Source organism: Scardinius erythrophthalmus, assembly GCF_964197995.2.
Source record: "Scardinius erythrophthalmus genome assembly, chromosome: 8".
NCBI lineage: Eukaryota > Metazoa > Chordata > Actinopteri > Cypriniformes > Leuciscidae > Scardinius > Scardinius erythrophthalmus.
Window position 1 is genome coordinate 6,962,863 of NC_138228.1, and position 17,441 is coordinate 6,980,303.

Below are 17,441 nucleotides of genomic sequence, written 5' to 3' on the forward strand. Positions count from 1 at the left end.
CAGTTATATACATAGTGTGTTAATTATTATGATCATTATTATTATATCGTTCATCGTTAATATTAATGTGATATATCTATGCATTTTATTAAAAAATATATATAAATAAATTATTAAACAATATATAGTATTGAACTATAAATATTGTAGTTCAGCCCTCATATATGCTATAGACGTTGGAGTAACAAAGAATTCGGAGTTACAAATCTTTATTAATAAACCAAAAGGCACACGCAGGATATCACTGGGAGGAAAACGCAAACAAATGAGAACCGACAAAGAACAACTAAAACACAGGGCTACAAATACTGGGTTAGAAAAAAGGAAACCAAACTAGACACAGGTGAAACTTATAAGTAACCAAGGAAACCGAAACTAAACAGAGCAGGTAACAGGAACTAAAGGTGACGATACACAGGGCAACTTTTTGAGCAATATTGCTGGGCAATGTTGCTATCAACGGGCAACCAGATGAGACACAGGGCCCACGACCGATCTAAATGATCCAGATAGCAATTTATTGCCCATTTTCAATGGGAAAGTGCCCAAGCAACAATCGCTCGGCAAGATTGCCCAGCAACATTGCTCAAAAAGTTGCCCTGTGTATCATCAACTTAAAGGAAACAAAACAGATGAAGTGTACCTAGAACGGAACATAAATCTGACAGTAGTTATTTAAACTTAAAGGGATAGTTCACATCGAAATTAAATTTTGGTATGTTTTGGCTTACCTCAAGGGCATCCAAGATGTAGGTGTCTTTTTTTCCGCAGTAGTTTCAATTTTTATATTTTTAGGTCAAACCGTTCTTGTCTGTCAGTCGTATAATGCAGGTCTATGGTCACTGTCTCAAAGAGCATGCACAGAGTCCAAATTAAACAATTCCCCATCGTAAGTACACATTGATGGCCTAAGACACGAAACGAGCGGTTTGTGTGAGAAAACGACCAGTATTTATATCGTTTTTACCTCTTATACACAGCCACGTCCAAGTGATCTGAGACTGGTGCATATATATATACACTAGATGTCGCCTTGTCTACGGCAGTTCATTGGAATGAATGTCTTTGTAACGAGGTATGATGTTATGGGAAGAAGGAGGCGGGAACCGGCGAACATTCAACATATTTTAATGAAAAATAAAACAAATACAAAATGAAAGTAAAAGCCAGCAGCCCCTCACGGACGACTGCTGGCAACACAAACCAAAAACAAAACATCAAATAAAACACAGGCCTGTCCTCTCTCGCTCTTCACTGTCGTCGCTCCTCCTTTATGCCTCCGCTCCTCCGTGAGAGATGCGAGACCGGAGCGTCTCACAGGTGTGGCTCATCATAATCACGCCACCGGCCTCGCGCCGTCCTCCCACGGCCCTCGACCTCGTCCTGCTCGCCACATTCCCCCATCGCCCCTCGCAGGCCGGGGGGTACCACCGAGGCTGCGCCTACTCCCCCCCCCCCCCTCCCCGGGGGGGACCGATCACGGCGGCTGCGGTACCTGGGGGTATGGACAGACGAGGCGAGAGTACAGGAGACGGAAGCATGAGGAGCGACAGAGACGAGAGAGGGGAGAGAGAAAAAAAAAAATCTTGATCCGGTTCCCGGACACACTGCCGCTCGGTCCTCAACCAGCTGAGAGTCACTCGCGGTGCCATGCGATGGTACTGGACATCCGTTGGGGAACAGCTAGACGCTCCATTCGCCTCCTGGCGGACGGCGATGGCTCCTCCGGTTGAGGGCAGCCGGCAGCGAGTCTCCCGTTCCCTGCTCCGCCCCCATCATGGCCGACGGCAACAGGCTCCGGCCCACGGCAAACGGGACTCCTCCGCTCCCTCTCGGACGGCAGCCACCCCTCCTCGACCCAGGAGCACGGCAGCGAGCTCGAGCTCCGTCCCCCCAGTTCTTCCATCGCTCCAGCACCATCGCCTCGGGCAGCAATCGGCGGCCATCGCTCCCTCGTGCTGCCCGACCTCCTCAGCACCGCGATCCCCCCCAGCGAGGGCTCTCCGACAGCGTGTCCCTCCTTCTTCCCGGGTTTCGGCACCTGTGTAACGAGGTATGATGTTATGGGAAGAAGGAGGCGGGAACCGGCGAACATTCAACATATTTTAATGAAAAATAAAACAAATACAAAATGAAAGTAAAAGCCAGCAGCCCCTCACGGACGACTGCTGGCAACACAAACCAAAAACAAAACATCAACTAAAACACAGGCCTGTCCTCTCTCGCTCTTCACTGTCGTCGCTCCTCCTTTATGCCTCCGCTCCTCCGTGAGAGATGCGAGACCGGAGCGTCTCACAGGTGTGGCTCATCATAATCACGCCACCGGCCTCGCGCCGTCCTCCCACGGCCCTCGACCTCGTCCTGCTCGCCACAGTCTTTAAGGCGACATCTAGTGTATATATCTATGCACCAGTTTGCGTACACGTCACACACCAGGATGCGCGCGCGCCCTCAGATCACTTGGACGTGGCTGTATATAGAGCTGGTAAGTCCCGCCCATCTGTAAAACCCCAAGTGGACCTCTAGGTTGAAAAATCGTCAATGCAAGTGAATGGGAGAAAATTATTATTTTCTGGTCCCGTTTGAATTGTGCCATGAATGTGAACATATGTTGTCTGTGAATTTTTTATATAATTTTTCATGTTACGAGTTTGACAGTATATGGTATGATTCTTCGGCTATCAGTTGTGGAAAAGACATAACGAGAAAGACTACATGTCGCCTATGTGACGTCACCCCATAAAGTTGACTTACCCGTGGTTGTCGCCAACCTCAACGATTTTGTCCTCTCCCTGAAAGAAGGCGGTGAAGTGCACCAAAGACACAGCCATGTTTAGCGGGATCCATGTGCGAGTGGTGGTGACGTTTCAAACGCGTCGAAAGCAGTGAAGAGTTGTAGTCCACAAAGTGCTCTCACACAAAGTCTAACCGTATCAAACTTCTACCCGTTAAATTGTAGCATTCTTTACACGAAAAATTATATTAAAAATTCACAGACAACATATGTTCACATTCATGGCACAATTCAAACGGGACCAGAAAATAATTATTTTCTCCCATTCACTTGCATTGACGATTTTTCAACCTAGAGGTCCAGTGGGATTAGCGGAAGGGGTGGGACTTACCAGCTTTATAAGAGGTAAAAACGATATAAATACTGGTCGTTTTCTCACACAAACCACTCGTTTCGTGTCTTAGGCCATCAATGTGTACTTACGATGGAGAATGGTTTAATTTGGACGATGGGGAATTGTTTTAATTTGGACTCTGTGCATGCTCTTTGAGACAGTGACCATAGACCTGCATTAAATGACTGACAGACAAGAACGGTTTGACCTAAAAATCTAAAAATTAAAACTACTGCGGAAAAAAAGACACCTACATCTTGGATGCCCTTGAGGTAAGCTAAAACATACCAAAATTTAATTTCAAAGTGAACTATCCCTTTAAGTTCCACCTTGTGTGCCGCACATGTCCTGAAAAGTGCAGCCAAAGCATTTCTATCGCCCCCTGGTGGCTGGCTGCAGTATCGGTCATAAACCTTGCCCTCTCCATGTAATCGAATGGGAGGCGAGCCAAACTAAAAAATCAACTTCAAATACTTTTTTTTTTCCAAAGATGGTCTATGCGTTATTCACACAATTTTTATTTAATTTTCTTTACAAAGTCTCATGCATGAGACATGCATCACCGTCCATTTTATATTTCATGTAATTTTACTTGAGAGCATCAGTTTTAATAAAACAACATTTGAGAAATTGTTGAGAATTAAATTTTATAACAGACATCAGACTAATGATTCGCAGTGGTGGATTTTGCATGAATTTTCATAGTTACAAACCCAATACTCCTAAACCTCCACTTATTGTTGACATTTATTCATGTAAAGTAAAGCAGCTGAGTCTCTGTGTGTGTTTATGCAAATTAACCTCTTCATAGACTAATAATCTAAACCCTCTTCCATGTTTGATAACTCCAATCTTTCCTGATTCAAGCTTATAGCATACTGTGTGAGTAAAGGTGTGGGATTAGACCATTCTTGTAGAAAGCCTGTCTGAAATTTACATTGGATTTGCAATTCCTCATACAGATGAACTGTCCAAAAGAGCGACTTTAATTACTTACAGCTTCTTGTATGCATGAAACATTATTATGTTCAATTCATTTAAAGTCACACAATCGGAGAGAATCAGTTTTGCAACTGTGACACACAAATCTAAATGTGAGGGAAACACAACAAATACAAAATTTTACATTTTGAATTTATTCAATGTGTCTTACAAATTTATACAAAAAAATTATTATAATTGCTTTTAAACACATGCATTTGCATATTAGACTAATCAAATAGGTCAACTTGGTTAAAACTGCTGCATGTCTATTACATGCTTATTACAGCAGTGGCACACATATATTCACATTCAATTCAATTTATATTTATTTGTATAGTGCTTTTCACAATATATATAGTTTCAAAGCAACTTTACAGAAAATGCATGTTTCTACTTTACAATTTAGAGTAATTTGTTATCAGAGTTGACTGTGTCCAAGTAACGTCCATATGTCCAGAAATGTACAGTTCTAAGATAATGCGTAATAAGTAATTGAGTTAGCTAACATCATGTATTCATTTAGGCAGAGACAATGATCTCATTAAAGCAGTTATTACAAGCTGTGATCATAATGATTACAATATATAGAACATTTAGCAGTTGTGTATGTTGAATCATAGTTGGCTTCATCTGAAGTCCTCGATATCTTGCTATCAGCCTTAGCACATTAGATTTGATTTGATTCGATTCCATTTCATTTCAGTAATACCCTTCATGGTGAGGCAGAGGTCTTCAGCGCTCTACAATGACTGTTTCTTCCTCTGCAACCCAGATGTGCTGTTGAATCCCATAGGAGGCCGGTGGAAGAGAGAGAGGTTGAGACACTTTGATTCCCTTCTTGCATATTCATGGATGGTTTTCAGACACGTCAATTATTCAGCTGGATGGATTTTCTTAAGGAACCTCCCACTGAACTGCTCACCTTGAACTGTGAGTGATTTAATGCCACTTCAGTAGCCAATAGGATAATCTTCAAAGGAATGTGTTTGGCTCTTTCTGAACAAAGGCCGCTGAATCTCTTTTTTCTCATCTCTCTTTTTTTTTCTTCAAATCATTCTGCTATTTTACAGTTGGTTCATGGTTGTCTTGCAGACATGCCATGTGGAAACATGAGTTAATACCTGTTTGTTATTGCCGTGTGATATCAAGTCAAGCTCAAGGCAAAATTCACTATGCAAAAGATCGTCGTTAAAAAATATGTTAATTATTTTCAACTAGCCCCACCCAGCAAAATTGGCTCACAATGGTGTTGGGGCTATCCTACAGTTTTTACTCTAAGGAGCTATACTTAATAAAAAATCAACGTTTTTTGAAGTTGTAAATAAAACAAAGATTATTGGAGTATGTTTTTACAAGAAAATACTACTTCAGTCTTTCTACTTCAATATTTCATAGTTTGATTCAGTGATTTTAAATAATATTTTTGTCTTAAATACTGTAAATAAATTTTTTTCAGTGCATAACTGTATGACTATTGAACACTATATGGAATCTTTAGGGGTGCAACAGCTTGTCACCGCAGTGCAAAAACATTCTAAATTTCTAAGTTTAGTAAACTTGAAATGTGAAGTTATATTAAGTAATTTTGATATTTGAGTTATCTCAGCAAATTAAATCTGGAAGAGTTATTCTATTGTGAAATTTTAAGTTGTGGTAGCTAATTGAAACAATATTTTTATTTTACAGGTGGTAACTTTAAGGGACAACTTTGTATGTACAGTACCATTGATAAAAGACAAAGCTGTCCCTAAAGATGCACATTTTTGTGCATTTATAGAGTGGTGCAGGTATGACGTATTTTTGTAGGCCACCCGTTAGCATCACCCTGGTCGCCTTGACAAAAACCCAGTTTTTATCATATTTTTTTTTTTTTTTATTCTTTCACAATCTTCACAAATTACCACAACTTGAATATAAGCATAAATACAATTGACAAAAAAATACAATTAAGTAAAAAGCGAAGCGCTGGCTATAAACAAACTACACCACGATCAAATGACTTCAACATCGCCATATCTAAGCTTCCGTCAACTCTTTCAGTCTTTAAAAAACAAAAAAAAGTTGTGAAAGCGGACTAGTTTTCCTTTTTACCTGTTCGGTCTGATGGCGTTTAATGTCCCTGCAACTTCTGGGGGCCAGTTGCATAAACATAGCCATTATGTTAAGACTGTGTCTTAAGAACTAGTATGATCAACTAGAAGTTAGTTAGGGGTAATCAGTCTTACTGTTCGGTGTCAAATTAGACCAATCTACGTTTTTATGTTACTGACTTTAAAAAGTTATTAACAGTTTTAAAGAATAAAATTGGATGACTAACTTGTAAGACTAGTCTTAACAGTTTATGCAACTGGCCACAGTAGTTCTATTTAGCCACTTGTTAGAAACCGCCATTTACAAGACCAGTAAAAGCTTTAGCAGTAAAGCTTCACAAGAGATGTATTTTTGATCGTAGAATAAAAGTAAAAATATATTAAAGGAACACTCCACCGTTTTTTTAAATAGGGCTTATTCACCTTTCCTACATTTAGATAGGTGGGCAAATGCATTTTTGTCTCAGTGCATGCGTTGTTTTAGTTTGACAGGGTCGGCGTTAGCTTAGCTTAGCATAATGAATGGAATCCTTTGTTGCCAGCTAGCATGTCCTGAGTAAAAGTGATATAAAAAAAAAAAAAACCTAATTACTTCTTGTGGCCTGCGTATTCACAACGAGTACAAATAGCGATGCAGATTAACACTAGGCGATTTCCTAGGCAGATATTGACTTGGGACTATATTAGGGGGAAGCACAGGCGAAGCACTGCTACTTGGGCGCAGAGATATCACGCCCAAGTAGCAGTGCTTCGCCTGTGCTTCCCCCTAATATAGTCCTTAATATATGAGTCAATATCTGCCTAGGAAATCGCCTAGTGTTAATCTGCATCGCTATTTGTACTCGTTGTGAATATGCAGGCCACAAGAAGTAATTAGGTGTTTTTTTTTTTTTTATCACTTTTACTCAGGACATGCTAGCTGGCAACAAAGGATTCCATTCATTATGCTAAGCTAAGCTACCGCCGACCCTGGCAAACTAAAACAATGCATGCACTGAGACAAAAATGCATTTGCCCACCTATCTAAATGTAGGAAAGAAGGTGAATAAGCCCTATTTCAAAAAACTGTGGAGTGTTCCTTTAAGCTTGCGTTCACCACAGACCATTATTTCAAGCATTTAATCAAAAACCTATAAAAAAAACCCATGACTTCAGGACGATGGAACAAAGTGCTATTAATGCTAACTCGTTTCCTGGTTTCGGCCTACAAAAAGACGTCATCCCTGCACCACTCTATTATGACAGTGAATAGACGTGCGTTTAGCGATCTGCCTTGAGATGGAATAACCACTGTCCTTTGTGAGACACAGCTTTCATTAGACATCATTAGACATCTGCGGAGGAACCGTTACAAAAGGGAAAGATGAGACCATTACTTTTTCATATTCCCCTCAGGAAGGAAACGCTTGAGCTACTTTGCTGTAGAGCCACAAGCTGTGCACCGAGAAGGCAGAATCAAACTCCCCAGCCTTTCACAAACAGCTGCTTGTAGTGCCACTAGATGATTTTTGGTGGGAAGGGGGTGGAAACTGCTCCTTGCATTTCTCAATGTGCTTGAAAATGTTATCAGTTCAGCGTTAATGCATGTCTCACTTTCCATTACCCGTCCCTTTATCGCTGTGTGTATATCAACGAGAAACTGCCGCTGAATTTAAATGAGACGTCCTGTTGCTTGTTGCTTATGTCTGTTAGTGGGAATTTTCTGAAAGGGTAATTTGTACTTTTCATCCCTTGTTTGGAAGGGATGAACCTTTTTTTCTCTCATGACTGAATCGTAAAAAAAGAAATATGAACACTTTATAATAAGGTTCAAATTCGTTAATAGTTAGTAGTACGTTAGGTATCAAAAAACTAATTATGGACAACGATTTTACAGCATTTATTAATATAGTGTTCATTTAAATATTAATCATTTGCAAACTAATATTCGTTCATAATGTTAACTTGACATGTTAAATATAGCCTACATTGCAGTTCAAAAGATTTATTTTCTAAAGAAATTATTGCATTTATTCAGCACAGATGGATCCATTTGACAGTAAAAATTACAGTAAAGAAGATTAAATTGTTACAGAAGATTTCTGCTTCAAATAAATTATCTTCTTTTTGGGGAAAAAAAGATATCCTGGAAATCACAGTTTCCACCAATGTTTCTTGAGCATCAAATCAGCAGATCATGTGACACTGAAGACTGAAGTAATGATGCAGAAAATTCAGCTGTGACATCACTTAAAATATATGGTAACACTTTACATTAAGGTTAATTAGTTAACATTAGTTAATGTATTAACTAACACTAACAATGATTTACAGTATTTATTCATCTTTTTTAATGTTAGTTATTAAAAATCCTGCTCATTGATTGTTCATATAGTCACAGTGTAACTAATGTTAACAAATACAACCTTTGATTTCAATAGTGTAGTAAATGTTGAAATTAATATTAACTCACATTAATTAATGCTGTAGAAGTATTTTTCATTCTTAGTTCATGTTAACTAAGGTTGTTAACTAATGAAACCTAAAACTTATAATAATTTAAATTATAATAATATTTATTTTTAAGTTTTACTGTTTTGTTCTTTTTTTTTTTATGTGGGTGAGCATATGAGATCTGGTTACACTTAATTTTACAGTGTCCTTACTGAATGTTACATGTACTTCATAATAATAACAGAAAATTATGCATAAATTGAGTACATGCAACTAACCCTAAACCCAGCCATAATCCTAACCCAACAATATACTAAGTAGCCTACATGTTGCTAATTAATATTACTGAGTACTTAAATGTAAAATTACGCTGTAACAAGTTAAAGTGTGACCAGAGGTTCTTTCAAAAACATGACGTCAGGATGTCAGATTGTAATAAAATGCTGTAGATTCCCCCACTTTAGTCTGTTATAAAACTATTATAGCATGAATATGCAGCCAATCGATTGTCGGTTTAATTTTCGTTTGTCTGTTACTGTGATTTCATGCTTTGCTTTTATATGTGAGCTGAATTTGACTCTAGATATTTGGCATATGTGCATGCTTGAGGGAAAAGAAACAAATGAATAATTCATGGGATAAATATGGTAAGTGCTTTCAAATGGTCCCTAAACGCTCACCAAAGCTACTGCAATTCCCCTGCTCCCTTACTTAATACTCACTCGTATGTGCGTTTCATGCTTGATTGATTCACTACAATACTAGCATTATTTTATTATTAAAGGGATTGTTTACCCAAAAACATTAATAACTCACCCTCATGTACTTCCAAACCCGTAAGACTTTCATTCATCTTCGGAACACAAGTGAAGATCTTTTTCTCTCAAAATTGCTTTTATTAAATCTGAGAGCTTTCTGTCCCTCCATTGACAGCTACGCAACTGACACTTTGACGCTTCTAAAGTAATAATTGAGCGGATTAGTGAAAATTTTCTGAGGAGCCTTGATCGCTCTATATGATGAACAGATTGAATTTAGTTGTTTTTTTCACACATAGACATTCATCAACTCACATCAGGTGTCGTAAACTGAAGCTCGAGCATGTTCGCTTGACGTGCGAGAACCAATGAGATTCATTCTTTTGTTACGCATCACGTTTGAGCTTCAGCAAGAACCAATGAGGTTCATTCTCGTGTGTTAAGCAGGTTCGGTTGAGCTTCTGTTTATGTTCACTGATCAATGTTCATACTGTATGTGAATAAAAGCCTAAATTCAATCGGTTCATCATATAGTAAAGCGATCAAGTCTCTTCAGAAAATTTGGACTAAACCTCTCAATTCATATGATTATGTATTATACACTCTCTTTATGACCTTTTTGAAGTGTCAAAGTGGTAGTTGCGTAGCTGTCAATGGAGGGACAGAAATCGCTCAGATTTCATCAAAAAGATCTTCATTTGTGTACCGAAGATGAATGAAAGTCTTACGGGTGAGTAATTCGAATTTTTATTTTTGAGTGAACTATCCCTTTAAACACTGTAAATTAACGCAGACATGCAAAATGATGAGGTCAACACACAAGCTTTAAAAACGGAGGGAAAATCTTGTTCACATTGTTGGAATTGCGAGATCTTTAACAGATCACTCGGAGACTTTTTTCCCTTTTAACGTGCCAGTAAAACTTGTGACCGTGTAAACAGGAATTGGCTGGACGGTTTCAGATTTATCTTTCTCAGGTCAGATGAATGCAGGAATGCATTTAGCAGTGCTGTTCATTATAATGTAGAGTGGAACAACTTTTGTATTTTCTACATTTCTCTCAGAGGACACATTTACCCTATTTGAATTGCAATGTCCCTGACTGTATCCACAGAGAGAACTATTTAACATTTATAAATATCTAGAATGTCACTGGTTGAATGAGAGCCGAGGCAGTTGCCATGACAGAAGGGCGAGTACATGTCTGGCTTGCATTGTTTTAAAAGACAAATGAAATCAAGGAGCCTTTTCCTTCTTTAGAGCTGCACAGGATGTGAGCCAATGGGTGTATGCAAAATGCCAAATACAAACTAGCAAAACAATTTCAAAAACAAACTACAGGAGTATTTTCTGACTATGCTGAAAGCATATAATAAGTTTTAATAATAATAAAATGTATTATAATCTGTCTTTTTCTGTGTCATTAGAAAATGCAACAATATAGGACACACAAACCAATACATAGACACGCATTTGTGTCCTATATTGTTGCATTTTCTAATATATATAGATCATTAAAAAAATAATAACATATTTTGGGGATAGTTTGCTAAAAAAAATTAATTCTGTTTATTTACATTCTCTCACCCTTAATGTCGTTTCAAACCTGTATGACTTTCTTTCTTTTGCGGATCATAAAATATGATATTTTGAAGAATGTTGCTAACCAAATTGTCAGTAAATATATCTAAATAACAATTCAGAGACAGCTTCTAAAAAGTAGTTTTAGCCTGATGTTTATGTGTAATAAATTCTATGTTGAATCAAATACAATATTTATCTCTAAAGCTACTTTTTGTAATGTCTATTTGATGCTTTTCTCATTTAACACAGTGATGCCTTTAAGTTATCTTTGGGAGGTAAATTTGATGCGATTAATTTACAATTAATTAATTAATCTTCATGTAATTAATCTTAATCTCATGTTATTAATTAGATTATAAATTTTAATCACTTGACACACACATACACATACACACACACACACACACACACACACACACACACACACACACACACACACACACACACACACACACACACACATATATATATAAAATTTACCCTCAAAAGATCATTTAAAGTCATCATTGTGTTAAATGAGAAAAGCATCAAATATATATTACAAAAAGTGGCTTTAGAAATAAATATTTTATTTCATTCAACATAGAATTTATTACACATACACTATAGGCTTCTTGCCTCAATACTCTGGCCTTGATGATTCCAGGTAGCTTTATAGCACTTTTCAAGTTGCACTGCTTACAACTGTGTCACTTTGAGTAAAAGATGTGGCTCCTGTCATGACCTGACAGAAATGTATGTTTGCCCTTCAGTGCATTCTTGTTTACCCATTCTACCAATGGGTTTTTAATGAATTGAGAGGTGGCACGGCACCCTGTCTCCAAACTGCTGTCACAGTCAGGCCTGTGAAAGCACCGTCAGCAGCTTTTCAACTCTAGCTCAATTTATTGGGGTTTTCCAGAGCGAGACCCTCTGAATTGCTAAACATGCTGTTTATTTTCTCCATCGCTATCCATGATGGTAAACTCACCGGTCTATGCCAGCAGAAAGAACAGAGGCCTTTTAGTGCATTTTATGTGCTCTTGAAAGGAGGTTATGGCATTGTCTGTCCCTTGCTATAAAATCAATCACGCCCATAAAGCTGTATCAGTCAGGGAGAGGACAGCATACATATGTAGTATCAAACTCTCAGAATAAACTTTAGATCTTGTCAGTAATAACAGTATGATTTGTCTGAACTGTTTGGTTTTCTCTCTGTTTTAAAGGGTTGTTATGTAGTACATTTTCATGCTCCATAATATTTGAAATATAGACTAGATACAATTTTTATTCAAAGTAACATATCTTTTTATCACAATGTCTTGATTATATGTATTATTGTGCATATTCACATTACAGCATATTTCTAAAAGTCAGGTATACAGTTTTGATAGGAATTACATCACACAAGCCCAAGCATTTTTAAGGTTTACGAAGGTTTTCTGAAATGACCCACATACTTACATAGATTAAGTTTAGTTATTTTATTACTCTAAGAAAAACGCATTCTATATTGACCCTTAGGGCTTTTGACTCAATTTAAAAGAACACTTTATGCCAGAAATCCATAAAATGACGGAATGATGGCCATAATGGGAACCCCGAAAAGTTCTAAATATGAAGCGCCTGACAGAACCCTTTAAGATTCATAGAACCTTTTCTTCTAAGAGTTGAATCACAACACTAGACATTTACTAGACAAGTCATTTGGATCTACATACCCTTATGAATTTTTAAGCAGCCTATTGCTTGCGCTTTGGCACTTCTCCATTTTGAACTCTTAATTACAGGTAGAAATAAACTACCAAATTTCAATCATTCCGAATGGCAAAATAACTCCATGTGAAAAGTTTAAGATTCCTGTGAGTAGGCCCTTGTGTGAAGATATTTGATAGCATGTCTGTTTATTTCTTGTTGCCAGCTTTTACAACGCCTGGGTGGGAAAGTTTAATTAAAGGGATTATTTACCCAGTGAAATTTAAAACTGGGGATTGATCCAGCACTTGCAGTATGGCAATGCTAGAGTGCAGAAGCACCAACGGTGACAGCTCAGCGCTAGTCTTTTTCCACCAGCTTTTCATCATTCATGAAGTTTCATTACCCAAATCTTTTAATCATAAAGTGCAATTTTAGACTGTCAGTGCTTGGAAATCAAAGCACAAATCACACTCATGAGAAAGTGGCCAGCTAATGATCGCTAATCCTGTGTCACTTATATGGTCATGATATAAAAATCTGGATTATTAAAGTCAGCTTGCAGTGTAAGGGACAGGGCATTAGATCAGTGGTGTTGGGCTTTAAAGGCTGTCATTTTGAGGACAGTTTAGCTGTCAAACGATGCATCAAACCAAGTAAATCGCTCCCGGATATGGATGGTGATTTGTGTGCTAAATTTGCAATGTGCAGAATCTGCAGACTTTTGCATTATCTGTCCTGATTTAGAGGGATATTCTGTGGATTGGGTTTAAAGTGTGTTAAATGAAGCTACTTGATAATGTTTGCATGACAGATTGACCATGTAATACCTTAAAAACTCAATCATTTTCTCTGTAAGGAAATTGATTTTGAACAATAACTTATAAACTTTTAAAGACAGCCCTGCTGTGAGCTACAAGGTTGTTAATTGATGATATTTGCTTCCCGTTAGTGACACACTACATTACCCATGAAGATGTAAAATTCCACCAATCAGAGAGTCTAAAAAATCTAGCTCCGCCTACTCCCATGAAGCACTTCGAATGTAATCCAGTTGATCTTCCTATGCTCTAAAAATACTAAAAAAATAAAAAAGATTTATACAAAAAAAAAACAATATATATATATATGTATATTTGTATATTTGTATATATATGTGCATATTTTACTTTTTTAAGCAAGTTCATAGTTTTTACTTAAAATCAGCCTTTTAAAAAGAGTATACTTGTATATTTCTTCACAGTTTTTAATTCGATTATGCCGTTCACATTTCATGTGATTGTAGTTCTTCACTGATTCACAGCCCTATTTTAAATATGAGGCAGTTGTAGTTGCTGGTGGTTTGTTGTGTTTGTTTGTCGCAGAAATAATGCTCCTTCCTCCCAACTGGTAACAAAATTAATAACTTGAACAGTCCAGAAGAGGGATTTGAAACTAATGCCACATGTCCAATAACTTCAGTTGCAGATTTCATAGAAATAGGAGATTGGGAGGATTATGGGAATATGTGGCACTATGACATGTCAGTCTGTTGCTGCGCGTCAGTTTATATTCATGTTTGTGCTATTTGTTTTGCTGCGGCTTTTCTCTCTCTCACTTGCAGATGGTGAGTTCACACATAATAAATAGCTTTATTAGACAATGGCTAAACTTGTCCGGCCCGTTTCGTAGCATAAAACCGCACCTGTAGAAGAGTCCTTGTCACTTCTTCAACACTGGTTCACTGTTTTGCTGGTTTACTGAGGGAATCAATAGGCAGAGGCCTTCCCATCTCTTTTAAGCTTGTGTTGTTTGCTTGCACCAGTGTGTGGCTTTATTGTTTTTCCCAGAAGTAAAGGTGCAGATCCTGCTCTGAGTCAACAATTTGGTATGCATGGTAGGAGCTTCCAGGAAAGCAGTTTGTTCCAGTTTATTGAACCCCTGAATACATACATAACACCCACAGAACTACCGACGCCATTTTGGATTGTGAATGTTTAATGTCATTCTTTCTTTCTGAGAGCATGAGACAGCATAACCCATCACTTTACATGTGGAAGGCTCTATATTTGAAACCCTCTCGCTGTAGTGCCACTGAGGTTTTAAAGCACGTGGTCTGTCTATTGATACTGGGGTAAAATTAGATGGCAGAGGTCTCAGTGTGTGTGTGTGTGTGTGTGTGTGTGTGTGTGTGTGTGTGTGTGTGTGTTTGTGTGAGTGTTGAACACAGAACAGATACTGATGCTCTATTAATAGCTAGGACAGTAAAACTAAAAAAAAAACGTTGCCTGACATTTTCTCAGTCAACATCTGCTAAGCCTTTAAATGCCAGTGTGATATCTTTATAATCATTGTTTCCCAAGGGTGCTGTTGCTTTTTTGCAGAGGTATTATCATGTCTTTTTGGGAGTACAAGGCTGGACCCTGAGGTTATTAGACTTCTTGTGTCATTTTTTTTTTTTTGTATGGTATTTTTGAAATTTGTGTGTAGTGTGTGTACCTGTTGATTTTTCTTTCAACACTCAGACGCATGAGGAGGTTCTAGAGTGGCATAGACTACATATTGAAGTACAAAAGGCAGAAGCTAATCAGCGTGATCTACTTGATATCATTCTTTAATAATTGTGAATTCTTTGCATTTATATACTGTATATATGTGTGTGCACAGAAAACGTTCTCGTGCACAGTTTCCATCAAATTCGCCATTTAATATATTAATATATATATATATATATATACAGTGCTATGCATAAGTTTAGACACCCATGCTAAAGTTGACAAAAAGAGGAATAAAAAATCATCTTTTGGAAATTGAACTTAATGCCTTAATAAAAAAAAAAAAAGGGAAAAATCCAACCTTTAAGGACACCAATTTTCTTTGTGAATGAATAATGTATCGTAAATAAATAAATGCTCTTCCTTAAAATACAGGGTGCATAAGTCTGGACACCCCTATGTTAAATTCCCATAGAGGCAGGCAGATTTTTATTTTTAAAGGCCAGTTACTTCATGGATCCAGGATACTATGCATCCTGATAAAGTTCCCTTGGCCTTTGGAATTAAAATAGCCCCACATCATCACATAGCCTTCACCATACCTAGAGATTGGCATGGTTTTATTTCAGTTAGCCTAATAGCTGATTTGATTTGCATTGAGAGATGATCTTATGGAAAGTACTCCATGCCAATCTTTTTAAATTAAGGCATTAAGTTCAATTTCCAAAAGATGATTTTTTTATTCCTCTTTTTAGTCAACTTTAGCATGGGTGTCTAAACTTATGCATAGCACTGTATACATTTTCTTTTCTATATTAATGAAACTGCCTTCCAGCAGTTAGTATTTTGCATAAAACACATGCACACCTGGTCATTATAAGGGCTTTCTATACAATCTAACCTCTCTCTCTCTCTCTCTCTCTCTCTCTCTCTCTCTCTCTCTCTCTCTCTCTCTCTCTCTCTCTCTCTCTCTCTCTCTCTCTCTGCATTTGATGAGTTTACTTTGTGACCATTAAAGTCTGGACGTACTACATTTGTCATGTTGACATTGTCACGTGACCTATAGAAACAATTGTGTAGCTTAACTGCCATTCCCAACTCTTTTCCATCATGGGATAGTAAGCGGTTACACTTTATTTGAATGTGTCCCTGATACAGTGTAATTTTAAGTACTGAGCAATAATATAGGCTACTTAACTACATGTACTTACTATAGGATTAGGGTTTGGTTTAGGGTTAGTTGCATGTAATTATGCCTAATTTATAGTTATTACTACAGTACATGCATGTAATGTGTAACATACTACTCTTTTCACATACTGTTTTTCGCCTACCACGTATGTAGGGAAGTATGCATATATTCAGTGTTGATTCAGTTCCGTTGTAAAGATCATCAATTATTAAATTAGTTAATTTCATCTAAATCAGTTCTGCAAAAAATTATGCCATTGTCCAGCTCAGTTCAGTTTCTAATACAACAGCATCAGTACAGTCAGATCAATAATATTGTTAAATATTAAATGTCCCCAAATAAGCAAGCCAAAGGTGACAGTGGCAAGGAACCCAAACACCAGGCTCAGTTCTTCTCTGGCCAATGGCCAAGTCAAAATTCAGATCGGAATATAGATTGGAATCGGTAGCATTTCAAATATTCATCCAGTTCCAGTTTCAAGACACAATATTTGTTTCAAAGCCACCATAGCATGCGTTTTTTACCTACACATGGTTTCATTTGGTTCTAAATTTTTCACTATAACTTGTGAAAATGTGGCTTGCGTTCATGATCAATGGAATCTAGGGATCTTGCAACAAGGTATCTACTAAATGCTGGCATCTGGAGACATCACATATGTTCTGTCTCCAGGTGAAACTCCAGCCTGCTGGCTAGAGTAATTATGTTGCGCCACAGGTCAGATTCCTCTGCACCTGCCTGATAGCTTTAAGTACAGCACTGAAACATTGAGAAATCTAGACCAGGCAGTGTTTGTCTCATATATACAGTCTGCGCCCACAAGCCCATGAGTAAGACTCAAATGAGGCACAATGATGCCAAACCATCAATTTGTTCCTGTTATAATTTGTTCCCATTTGTACCAAAACAGTGTTGTTGCTGCATTTATTTGAAAACTACAGTGCCACTTTTCATTATGAAGCAAAAGACAGGCCATTTAATTAAATGTAAATTGATTTTAGCAGTGGGAGCCTGTTTTTCATTTGTGCTTACCAATAAAATATAGGGCCACTGGTGTTGTCATAATATCATGCAGTTTGTGCACCATAAAGCACATTAGTATAATGAGCTAGCCTTCGTTGTGC